Genomic DNA, 10,295 nt, shown 5'->3' with positions numbered 1-10,295 from the left:
ATAGTTGACACACCAAGAATATTGCTTCTAAATGAACAAAGCACAAGGTTCTATTATATTTCTATTGTACATAATATGGTTACTCCCATAGAATAATAAATCTTACATTTAGGCAATTGCAACCAAGAACAACACACTATAATTTCATATTTAATGTAACTATTAAGTGCTAGATTTCAAATTCTGAACTCTGCTTTCCCAAATTCTGACTTACTCTCCAAAAATTTGAAGCAGTTTTGAAAACAAAATACAGTACAAAAGAGGAAAGGGAGCCAATATGATTTTTATGTAGTCATTTGACTTCAGCAGCACAATAAATAAGGTATTACTATGAAGAACATTGGGGATGTTTTACAGCCTTGGAAAGTTTAACCTTAAAGAGGGAGCTTATCTGGAAAGGAATTCAAAGTTAACAATGAGACAGGGGTGCTTGTGCACTTCCCAATCAGCTAAAGTAGACAATTGTAATAGCGAACTTGTTAAACTTCCAGCCACCTGGAAGAGTCCTCTGGATTTGCTAATGAAAGATACCACACACACACACAAACACACACACACACACACACACACACACACACACACACACACACACACTCAGACAGACACACACACCATTTAATTTTCGAAATGCCTTGGCTACTATCTTCCTCATGGCTAACATATATTTCCTCTGGTACTACTCCTGGATTAACACCTTCTAATTCAGAGAAATGCACATCAAAACAACCCTGAGATTCCATCTCACACCCGTCAGAATGGCTAATATCAAAAATTCAGGTGACAGCAGATGCTGGCAAGGATGTGGAGAAAGAGGAACACTCCTCCATTGTTGGTGGGATTGCAAGCTTGTACAAACACTCTGGAAATCAGTCTGGTGGTTCCTCCCAAAATTGGACATAGTACTACCGGAGGATCCCGCAATACCTCTCCTGGGCATATATCCAGAAGATGTCCCAACTGGTAAGAAGGACACATGCTCCACTATGTTCATAGCAGCCTTATTTATAATAGCCAGAAGCTGGAAAGAACCCAGATGTCCCTCAACAGAGGAATGGATACAAAAGATGTGGTACATTTACACAATGGAGTACTACTCAGATATTAAAAAGAATGAATTTATGAAATTCCTAGGCAAATGGTTGGACCTGGAGGGCATCATCCTGAGTGAGGTAACCCAATCACAAAAGAACTCAAATGAAATGTACTCACTGATAAGTGGATATTAACCCAGAAACTTAGTATAGCGAGATATAAGGTACAATATGTAAAACATGAAACTGAAGAAGAATGAAGACCAAAGTGTGGACACTTTGCTCATTCTTAGAATTGGAAACAATCACCCATGGAAGGAGTTACAGAGACAAAGTTTGGAGCTGAGACAAAAGGATGGTCCATCTAGAGACTGCCATATCCAGGGATCCATCCCATAATTAGCCTCCAAGCGATGACACCATTGCATACACTAGCAAGCCTTTGTTGCAAGGACCGTGATATAGCTGTCCCTTGTGAGACTAGGCCGGGGCCTAGCAAACACAGAAGTGGATGCTCACAGTCAACTATTGGATGGATCACAGGGCCCCCAATGGAGGAGCTAGAGAAAGTATCCAAGGAGCTAAAGAGATCTGCAACCCTATCGGAGGAACATTATGAACTAACCAGTACTCCAGAGCTCTTGACTCTAGCTGCATATGTATCAAAAGATGACCTAGTCGGCCATCACTGGAAAGAGAGGCCCATTGGTCAGGCAAACGTTATATCCCCAGTACAGGGGAACGCCAGGGCCAAAAAATGGGAATGGGTGGGTAGGGGAGTGGGGGGGAGGGGGTGGGGGACTTTTGGGATAGCATTGGAAATGTAATTGAAGAAAATATGTAATAAAAAAAAACCAAAACAACAACAACAACAACAAAAAAAACACCTTCTAATTCTATGGTTTTTCTTTGCTGCCCTGTTACCTTCTGGGTAGTTCCCTCATAATGCTGTTTTCCCCTTCCACCTACATTTTGTATGATTTTTCCTCTGTAGTTCCTAAACCCAATCCCTCTACCTCAGAGTAATGGTGAATCTCTCTCTCTCTCTCTCTCTCTCTCTCTCTCCCAGGAATTCTAACAGTTCTGCCTCTCTTTGAGGTGCCCAGCCATTAGCTGCTGGCATCTTTGTTTACCAATTGGAATCAACTGGAGGCAGTGTCTTATATATAGGCAATCATGTAAGCAGTTTTGGGGACCAAAATTAGCATTATAATATGAGCATTAGACCAGACCCACTTCATTTCCCCTTCTTGTCCAATTGTAAAGGTTCTTTTTTTTTCTCAGACTAAACCTGAGCAAAACTATAGCAATTATGTAAATTTCAAAGTATGATATAAAATTAACATCCAGTCCATAATATTTGTCAATTAGATAAAAGGCTCCACCATCTTTCTTAACTAAAGAGATGATAATTCTATATATGAATTATGTTCTGTTAACTTGCATTGCCATCTGAGAACCATCCTTTCACATCTGTATCATCTCTCTCAATGTTAAACGAGTTGAGCTTGATTATGAGACTATAACTAGTCTTCAACCCCGTCAGAAATTTGATTATGAATTAATTATTACCTGAATATATAGGAAGTACAAAATATAGTTTCTAAAACTTAAACAAATTATAGACACCTGACTACCTTGAGCCAATCCACAGTACAGGGCATGCAGAAAAGGAAGATATCCCTGTTTTAAGAATCTCTGGCTTTGGGTATGACTTTCATATCAGACTAGAATTGTAAATTGATGAAACTTGAGAAAGAATGATCACTACTTGGTCAATGATATCATAAAATATCACTGTATAGGAAACAATTCCAATTAACTAGATGATCCTCATATTTTATAATGATTCATTATAAGACAGAACAATCATATTGAAAGGGTATAAAATGGAGAAGTGGTCTAATTATAGTAAACAAAGAAGTGACTTAAAAGAAGACCCATAGAGTATAACACTGCCAAAGAGTTCTAAGTAAAAGGGTTGCAATAGGAGACAGCAGAGTCGATTTCCTGTCATAACTCTGATCAGATTCTAACTAATGGAACTACAAGAAGCAATCACACTTCCTAGCCATGGCACAAATAAATAATGGTCTAAGTGATAATAAATTCTACCATGTTTATACTAACAGGAAATACTCCATAAATGGCTTAAATTAAAAATAAAAACAGTATTATAGTTTATAAAATCGTATGAAGTAAACACCACACACACACACACACACACACACACACAGTTAACCATTCTCGAGCAAGCAAGAAGAGATTATGTCCACTTGGAGTCTTTAGAGAAGAACTTGTGGAATAGAATTTGAGGTATTCTTAATAAATGGACAAAAATTCAAAGGGAACAAATTCTTTTCGGTATGGTGAGTTGTGACAACACAAATAAAAACCTAGATGGAAGAATGCTTAAGGCTTGTTTATGGCATGTATGTAAATGGGGAAATACTGTATATAATAAGAGAATACACACATACACACACACACACACACACACACACACACACACACACACACACACACATATATATATATATATATATATATATATATATACATACATATTTGTATAAGCTATTTTATTGCCACTTCCTTGGCTGTTGGCATCAATATTGGTTTTATAATCTTTGGTAAATAATTTATCATCTCCTAGCTTCAGTTTTCTTAATTTTAAAATAAAAAATTAAATGTCTGTTACTTACTAACCTATTGTATAACTGAAATAAAATGCAAATTGTCTTAAAATAACATCTGTGTTGATTCTTATTTATTGTCTATACTTGTAAGTTGTTTTTGTCTTTGTTTTGTTTTTTTGTTTGTTTGGCTGTATTTGTTTTGTTGTTTTGTTTTTAATATGTTTTGGTTTGTCTTTTGAGACGCTATGTAACCTAGTTGACCCTCGTTTGGCTTTGAACTCATAATGATGTAGACCATAACCTTCCTGCATCCCTCCAGAATGCAATGGTTACATTCATGAGCCATGAGTCCTTCATCTGTCTTGTTCCTTCATTGTACTTTGGGTTTTCAAAACAGCAGTGACAGTGTCTTCTTAATATCCTGCCTTCAATATTTGGAAAAATTCGTGTTGTGCAATTGGGGATAATAAATGTTTCTTCAGTGCTAAACTTGTCCCTGATATGTAGGTATATCCATATATCTCTATGATACAGATTCCATGGTCACAACCTCATATTGCCAGAGCCTTTATTGCAGTCCTTCTCTGGGGTCTCACTTTTCACAGTGCAATGAGGGTTCCTTCTTTGTTGTGTTTTATTAATTCCTACTGTAGTTCATGTTTTTATCTCACCTATAAATTTTCAGTAGTATTATATAATCAGCCACTTATGGTTCTGGCTTCTAATCTTCTACATTTTGATAACATTAAGACTACTAAAATGTGAACCTTAAAGATAGTTATAACTATAGCCATAGATTATTGATTTTGGGGCAGGTAGATGAGAGAGAGAGAGAGAGAGAGAGAGAGAGAGAGAGAGAGAGAGAGAGAGAGAGAGAGAGAGAGAGAGAAAGAGGATGAGATAAGATAGATGGGTGAGTGAGTGAGTGGATAGATATTAGACAGATAAAATAGAGACAGATAGATAGACAGATAGATGATAGATGAGTGATAGAAGATAGATATTAGATAGGTAGATAGATGTTAGATAGAGATACATAGATTAAATTGATGATAATAGACAAACAATAGATGATGATGATGATAGATAGATAGATAGATAGATAGATAGATAGATAGATAGATGGATGGATGGATGGATAGATAGATAGTTGATAAATTAGAAATGAGAGATGATAGAAATATAGATAGATAGTAAAATAAATGATAGATAGTAAGATAGAAAGATAGATAGTAAGATAGATAGATGGATAGATAGTTGATAAATTAGAAATGATAGAGAGATGATAGATAGAAATATAGATAGATAGTAAGATAAATGATAGATGGATAGATAGTAAGATAGAAAGATAGATAGTAAGATAGATGGATGGATAGATAGATAGATAGATAGATAGATAGATAGATAGATAGAATGAGGGAGGGAAGGAGGGAGAGAGGGAGGGAGGGAGAGAGAGAGAGATCTATTAAATGTTCTTCAGGTTCTACGCTCACTAACTTACATTTCTATATAAAAGCACTGTATTTCATATAGAATTTAAAATACCTGCTTACATTCTGGAATTTATTTCTTAATATTCACATACTCTGGAGGGTTAAGGTTAAACTAAAATTTTATTTCCCTCCCTAGCTACTTGGCTCACCATAAAAAGAGAGCCATGTAAATTTTTTTGCCTTTTCTGACTTTAAAAAGTTGATGGCTTGCTACCTTTTTTATCTGAAGCATGTAGGCAGATTCTAATTTGGCCCTGCAAAAAAAAAAAAAAAAAAAATCTGTTTGGCCCTGGGCTGAGGGAAGATGTTAATTTTCATGACGGTTTTAGAACACATCAAAATTCAGTATGCATTTTTTTCAGTATTTCAAAGCAATATGCTTAAAGCATGCAGTTTAGAGCTAGAACATATAGAGCATTTAAAAATATTCATGTTTTACCAAGAATCTATCCGGTCTATTATTACAGTAAGTATGATACAAAGACATCTTTATATGATTGTGAATGAAGTGTTCTACATTGGAAAAGAGTTCAAAGGAAAATGATATATCTTCTTGCTCCAGAATTCTTTTCTGGTTTGGGTGCTAGAAATTCAATATAGTCCAAAAGAGAATTGCATAACTGGACTGGATGCATTAAGTACAGCTCAAAAAGTAGTTTTAGAAATATCTAACGTCCAGCTTCTAATATTTGACTTCAATTGATCTTTAGTAACACCCTTTGCTTGAAATATTAACATAACTACTATTCAGCATGAGTATGAGCTACCTGCCATGAAGGCCTGTTAACACCAAACACTTGGACATGATCACATGCCCTAACCACTGAATTCGTGTTCTCCTATGCAATGAAACTATAAATAGTGACTCCTTTTTGAAATTAGTATGAAGAAATGTTTCAAATGTCTGAATGAAAGTGAATCTGTAGGTTCCCAACCGCACAGAGGACAGACAGGCTTTCAGGTTTACTTGATGTAGATCTTTTGAACTTATGTTGTCTTACTCACTGAGTGTGAGAGAAGTTAGCGACTTGATGGCTATTGATACTGTGAATATTAGTAAACACACGAGCAGGCAAGTACGATTCATGAAATTGTTTTCTGCCTCTTATCTCTCCAAATCATTCTATTAGTAAAATGGAATATAGTAAAATACCGAACAGGCTTCCTTCTATTCATGTACAGACATTTGAGAACTCACATTAAAACGGAAATGGTAGGGACTAAGATGCAATGTAGTGGGTAATAGCACGAATTGCTCTTTCATAGGAACTGAGTGAAATCCTCAGAACCTGAAGTAACCTCGCAGTCCCCATATCAGGTAGCCCATGTCAACCTTTAATTCCAGCTCCAGGGGTATCTGCAGTCAAACCTGAACAGGATCCACACTCAGCCACAGACACGCAGGCCTCCCACATACCAGGAACCACACACATGCACTCCCCCCGCGCCCCCCCCCCCCACAGCCACAGCCACACACATATATTCATATATTTTAAAGTGAGAAACAAATGTAGAATGGTAATTTTCTGAACTACTTCCTGAGCTAAAAAACAGCTATTGATGGTTTTTGACCAAATGTATGCAGATATATGAAATTCACCTTCATGTTATTTCTTAAAGTAAGCAACAAGTCTGAACTATATTAACATCGTGGTGATCGTATTTCCTCGTGGTAGTAGAGATTTAATGTATAGTGGGCTAACCTATACTCTAACTCACCAAGTTGCCCAGGCTGACTTCAAACTTACTCTGTAGGCCCAGCTAGCAGGGCTTTGCTTGACCTTGAACTCTGAATTCCTCGGTCTCCTGGACATCTGAGATTCTGCATGAAAATTTGGACTTTGCTGAAACAAAGTATTTCTTCTTGGAAATCCATCCTCTAAAAGTGTAAGTAACTACATGTCCTAACATGTAGCACACTTCCTCCTGATGACCTAATATGTGCCAAACTCTCAGCAAACAGCTTTCCACATATCATTTTATTTAGTCTCAAAATGGCCAGCAGTGTTGATACCATTGAAATGTCTGTTCTAAAAAGAATAAAGAGGAGGTTCTAAGGGTTCATCAAATCACCCATAGGCAGTCTTCAATAATGTTGATATTTCAGCACAGACAACTAAACATCCAAGTCTTTGCTTAGCTATCATAATGTATTTGCTAAAAATACCTGCCTTCCCTCGAACTGATTCAGATGCAAAGCAGAGAAACAAACATTGCTGGTACAATAAAACAAAATCTAGAGATGAAATGTAGAGAGGAAGCTGTGTGGATGTAACAATAAAGAAATGGGAATAAAGTAGCTTGACAGTAGCCTGCATATGGGTACTCAGTTGGCACCTCTAGAAAAGCACACCTAAGCAGAGTCAGTCAAGAGAAGAAAAGGGGACGGTGAACTCTGAGAAATACAGTAGCATCAAGATGAACCTAGATGGCTACCAGAGAAAAGATCCCGAGGAGAGTGGACTGGACAGATGTTACATGTGTGCCAGGCTGGCAGTGGTGTGTGTGTGTGTCATGTATAGTGTGCCCACAGAATTGACCCTAATCTAAAAGACTAAACCTTTTTGACACTTCCTTTGGAGGGGAAAGTTTATATTAAAAAGTCATCATTCTTTGAAAATGAATTCACTCTTCATAATCAACAAAACTTTCAGCGACAGCAGTGAATAATATTTAAGCAACACAATAAAAAGTGGTTATAATACAGTCACACTGATTTCCTTGAGAGCCCACTTGACTGAGTATAAAGATAAGTCCAAAATATTTTCAGCATTACTTTTGTTGTTAAAATAAGTCAATGACATTCATAGGTGAGAGTTACACAAATAACTTACTGAAAGGTTTAAATTCCAGTTCATTTATTGAAAAATCCATTTATTTTCCTATGCCATCTGCCAATCTGCTCCCAGTTTAAAGTTGTTTATTAAGAGATTTTAAAATCACTTGTTTGATTAGCGTTTAAAAAGTAACATTAAAATGGGGCTGGTTTATGGTTGCCAGTTACATATGTACAGTTGCCAAGGCTGTCATGGCAATATATTACATACTTGGTGGTTGCAACAAGGTTGTTTATTTTCTCACAATGGTTCAGGCTAGAAGTCCAGATTAGATTTCCCCTTGCTAAGCCGACTGGCAAATAACAAGATGAGGCATCTCCCTCTATTTTCAGGAGTCTTTTCTGTGCCTGCTACAATCCTCTTCTTAGGAGGATGTAAATCAAAAACAGAGTAGTGTAATTTCTCAACCTTGTTTTAACTTAATTGCTTATTTGCATAAAATACCTCCAAAAACAGTCAAAGGCACTGGGATTTAATTCAGTGTGTCAATTAGACAAACACATTTTACAGCAACATTATTACCAAAAACATCAGATATTTTCTGGTTTAATTTTAGTTTTATTCAGCTTACCCAAGAAGTCAGAAGAACCTCAAAGGTGTAGACAAATAGAGATAAATATGAAAATGTAGAATTGAAAGCCATTTTAATTAATTAAGTAATTCTCCAGTGAGTACTAAATTTTCAGGACACTTCCACTGTTTTTTTTTTTTAATTTATTCCTTGTTTATTGTATTCTACACAGTATAGTTCTAAGATATATTCTTTTTTTATTATATATATTTCTTCATTTACATTTCAAATTCTATCCCCAAAGCCCCCAATACCCTCCCCCTGCCCTGCTCCCAAAAAAAACCTACCCACTCCCACAAACTGGTCCTGGCATTCCCCTTGACTGGGGCATAGAATCTTCACAAGACCAAGGGCCTCTCTTCCCACTGATGGCTGACTAAGCCATCCTCTGCTACATGTGCAACCAGAGAAACAGCTTGGGGGTGTAGTACATATCGTAGTTCCTCCTATAGGGTTGCAGATCCCTTTAACTCCATGGGTGCTTTCTCTGGCTCCTTCATTAGGGGCTGTGTGTTCCATCCAATAGATGACTGTGAGCATCAACTTCTGTATTTGCCAGGTACTGGCATAGCCTCACAAGAGAGAGCTATATCAGGGTCCTGACTGCAAAATCTTTCTGGCATATGCAGTAGTGTCTGGGTTTGGTGGTTGTATATGGGATTGATCCCCTGGTGGGGAGAAACATCTAAGATATATTCTAATTAAAGACAGACCCATTGAGTAGATTTTTGAAATAGTTCAATTTATTTTTATATAATTTAAGAATGTGACTGTTGTTGTGGAAAATATCTTCCGATGACTAATGATAGAACTTTCAATCAATGCTTTATGTAATCCTTAAAGCATCACTATGAGATTCAAATTACCCTTTCCACTAATGGAAAACCTAAAGACTAAAATTTAAATAATCTTCCCCAAATCACATGGTAGTACATGTCAACTCATCTTAATTACATATTGTTTCCAAAATTGACAAATCAACCTCATAAAATTAAAAAGCTTCTGTAAGGCAAAGGACACTATCAATAGGACAAAACAGCAACCCACAGATTGGGAAAGGAACTTTACCAACCCTATCTCCAATATAGAGCTAGTATCAAAAAAATACAAAGAACTCAAGAAGTTAGCACCCAGAGAAACAAATAATCCAATAAAAGCAGGGTATAGAGCTAAATAAAGAATTCTCAACTGGGGAATATCGAATGACTGAGAAGCACCTAAAGAAATGTTCAACATCCTTAGTCATCAGGGAAATGCAAAACAAAATGACCCTGAGATTCCACCTCACATCAGTCAGAATGGCTAAGATCAAAAACTCAGGTGACAGCAGATGCTGGCGAGGATGTAGAGAAAGAGGATCACTCCTCCATGGCCTTTGGAATTGCAAGCTGGTACAACCACTCTGGAAATCAATCTGGTGATTTCTTAGAAAATTGGAAATACTTCTACCTGAGGACTGACCTATTCCATTCCTGGGCATATACCCAAAAGATGCTCCAACATATTACAAGGACATGTGCTCCATTATGTTTATAGCTGCCTTATTTATAATAGCCAGAAGCTGGAAAAAAAACCCAGATGTCTCTCAATAGAGGACTGGATACAGAAAATGCGATATATTTACACAATGGAGTACTACTTAGCTATTAAAAGCAATAGGAGAATGCCAGGGCCAGGAAGCAGGACTAGGTGGGTTGGTGAGCAGGGGGAAGGAGGAGGGGATA

This window comes from Mus musculus, chromosome 13 (genome assembly GCF_000001635.26).
Source record: "Mus musculus strain C57BL/6J chromosome 13, GRCm38.p6 C57BL/6J".
In the NCBI taxonomy this organism is placed as follows: Eukaryota; Metazoa; Chordata; class Mammalia; order Rodentia; family Muridae; genus Mus; species Mus musculus.
Note: the sequence above shows the minus strand (reverse complement) of the source record.